Genomic DNA, 3510 nt, shown 5'->3' with positions numbered 1-3510 from the left:
AAAAAAAAACCTAGAGAAAAGAAGATCTAGGTTTTCTGGCTCTTGATACCATGAAGGAATATTGATTGTATTGAAGTGTTAACCTAATAAGAGAATACATGGGAGATATATATAGGAGATATAGGAAGGAGTACTAATCCTAATAGGACTAGGATTAAGGAGTACTAATCCTAATAGGACTAGGATTAGTACACAGTAAATACTAATATTATTTAATACTATTTATTTAATACTATCTGTTATTATATATGAATGAATAAAATAAAATACGAAATAACTATATTTTGTGCCCTAACCTTTTTATCAGCTTGAGCAGCTTTGGGAAATCTTCTCATAAAAGCATATGGAGTTGGAAAAGATAAAGTGTATTGTGTTAGTGAAAAACTTATAAGATAATAAAATTGCAAGATTACAATTGAAAATAAAATGAAGAAATTAATCTCTTCAGGTTGAAGCGCGGATATCTCGCTCTCTTTAAGGAGATTCAAGCCCACTGCAGCAAATATTTTCACCGGTTCAGCAGTAGTCCTCTTTGACTTGTCCCCTCTAGGATACAACAACCTTCACAAAGTATAACTCAACAACTCTGGACAAGAGTTGAGTTCAAAGCTCCACAAAAAAGAACACCTCCCTTCAACTAATAAGAACTCTCTTTAAGACTAACTCTTTCACTCTTTGTTTTCTCTTCTATTTTGTGTGTATCAAACCAAATGAAGACCACCACTATTTATACTACAAGAAGTCTTCCTAGCAATGAATAGAAAGATAATGGAGGTAGTAAATAGTGAAGATAATGGCCTTAGGAGTTTCATAGGTTACAATAGGAGTTACATAGGTTACAATAGGAGTTACATAGGTTACAAAGAGTAATGGAGGAATTAAGAATGAAATAAAGTGATGGACAACCAATGCAATGGATGATGTAGAAGTTATCCATTCCAATGTTTATTGGAATGTTTTTATTTCACAATGAATTCAACCAATAAAGCCAAAAGTAATGACATTACATGACTACCAAGTCAAAGATGAATAGCGTGATTAAATTGGTAGTTTAAAACACAAATGTCTACCAATGGTCATTCTTATAACTCCAAAATAAACCAATTTAATATGTTAAATATTAATATTAAAATGCTAATAACCTAACATATTGCAATATGTTGAGCATCAATTTCTCCTGCAGTAAAATTAATTAGGAATAAATTTTAAATATAAATAATAACTGAGATAATTGCGATGATTATTTTATCATTTCAAGAACGTCTTTTCTTGTGTAGGTTTCATACGAAATAACCATCAATTCATGCACAAGAGGGGGTAAAATCTCCTCGTATTTGCCTGCTATTAGAAAGGCAACGAAGCCAACAAGCTGCAGTTTATTTTTGCCAACAACTTGTTTCTCCAAAAATCTGTCTAACAAATTAATAGTAAGGAGTACTGTCTCTTCCTTTAGCTGAAACTTGTCATGTACCTGTTGGTTTATTAGAATAACTAGGGAGCATGTCCACGCTTCGCGCGCGGATTAATTAATATGTGGTAGGAAGTTTTTTCTTGTGGATGTATTATATGATTATATTATTTGAGCATATCATTTTGTTTTCATTTGAAATGATCATACATGATGAAATTTATGAACTTTAGTATCTATTTAATGAGAATAATACATTGTTAATGAATAAATTTAGAATATATACTTTGTTAAAAAGTTTTTTTTTTATTGCTAAAATATATATCGATTTACATCAAATACGGCATATCATTATTTATTAGATGATGGTTAGAGAATTTATTTTCTGATCATAATTTATATTGATTATTTGGGGGCGATCCTTATTTGTCTTATCCATTGTAGTATTTCTGTATAAGTTTCAGGAATGGAAAGAAGGTTAATGTTGAACGATGATGTTTTTTACCTTAGAAACTAAAATAAATAAATTAAAAAAAAACACTTGTTTTTGCGAAGGTGAGTACTCTAACTTCTGAGACAGATTAACTTTTAAGAATTACTGAAAATATCATGCTTAGTTGCACTCATCATGTCGAGCTCCAACATAGAGAACCCAAATAAGTAATAACGCATAAAATATAACACAACTCCTCCCATTTCCATCTTGTTAAGCATGAATAGGTCTTTGCAATACTCAATGCAGTTCACTTAATAAGATTCCTTCTTGCCTTTCCTATCCGACTGCCTGATTTTTTTTAATAATCTGCAATATGTTGTTATCCTCTTCAACAACATAAACCCAAAATTGATTGTAACAACAACTACTTATATGTGTTTAGTCTTAGTCTTAAAGGCAACTTATGGAAGACAATTATAAGAACTAAGTCATCTATGAGTCAACACCTACTTAAAACTATTCCTCAAATGCAACTGGCGGAAGGAAATTACAAGTAACTAAGTTATTTTATTCGGAAGTTATCTCGTGGATGGGGTGGATACCATCATTTGACAGGTGTATAAATACCTAAAGCATCTCCTCTTCAACAACACAAATCCAAAAGTGAATGTGACATCAAATACCTCTATGTGTTAAGTTTTATAGTTAAAGACAACTTATGAAAGACAATTTTAAAAAAAACTAAGTCATCCATGGTTAAATATCCACTTAAATTACAACTTATGTTAGCACCTCAATGTCGTCATTCTAGTACTGATAAATAATATGCAGCTCTATATATTCTCATGTATTTAACACTTCCCATTCTAATTTAATGAAAAACTATCAGCCGGGAAGAATTAACTCATCTATATTTTTATTTCTGAAGTTATCTTCTTTATTTGCTCACGATATGGAAGTACCCTTCATTGAAATTTTCATATACAGCTTGCAGGCCTCTTTTGTGGGCTAACCAAGCTTGCTTATATGTCATAGTTATCCCATACTCTATTTTAATTTTGCAATAATAAGTGGCTGTAAAATGAATAGTAGGAAAGAGTACACTCTGTATGTACGGCTAGATAGCAAGCACCAAAGAAATGAATTGAGCAACATGGGAACTGATATAGGGATATATAATTGAAGAAGAAACAGATTCGATTTTGTTGACAGTGACATTATATGCAAACAACGAAATAGATTAACAATATAAGTTGTCTAAGGTTGGATAAAACCATACAAGTATGAAAATCATCACTACGGACAACATGGAGCTACTTATTAAACTAAACTTAAAATGGTAAAAGGACGAAATAACTTAACTAAGCTCAAAGGTGGCTAGTTATTATACTAAAGTGTAAATTATAAAAGGACGAAACAACTAAACTTAGCTCAAAAAACAGAAAACAATCAGAAGCAACAATTATCCCTCTACATCTTCAACTTATTTGTGTGATGAACACTTATTCCTCGTCATTTATGACCAACAATAATCCCTTTACTTCTTGACCTTATTTGTGTCTTGAATGCTTAATTCCTCATCATCTATGATTAGGTTTCTTCGTTTTCTACTCTTAGCACCATTAGTTACATGTACTTCATCCTCATAATCTTCCAAGTCAGTCAA

At 31.2% G+C, this 3510-nt stretch overlaps 1 pseudogene; it reads right to left on the bottom strand.

The window, feature by feature from the left end:
* The window catches only part of LOC107009952, a 20444-nt pseudogene that overhangs the window by 2112 nt on the left and 14822 nt on the right, over positions 1-3510 (bottom strand).

This window comes from Solanum pennellii, chromosome 2 (assembly GCF_001406875.1).
Source record: "Solanum pennellii chromosome 2, SPENNV200".
Taxonomy (NCBI): Eukaryota; Viridiplantae; Streptophyta; class Magnoliopsida; order Solanales; family Solanaceae; genus Solanum; species Solanum pennellii.
The sequence above is the reverse complement of the archived record's forward strand: the minus strand, read 5'-3'. Positions and strand labels throughout refer to the sequence as shown.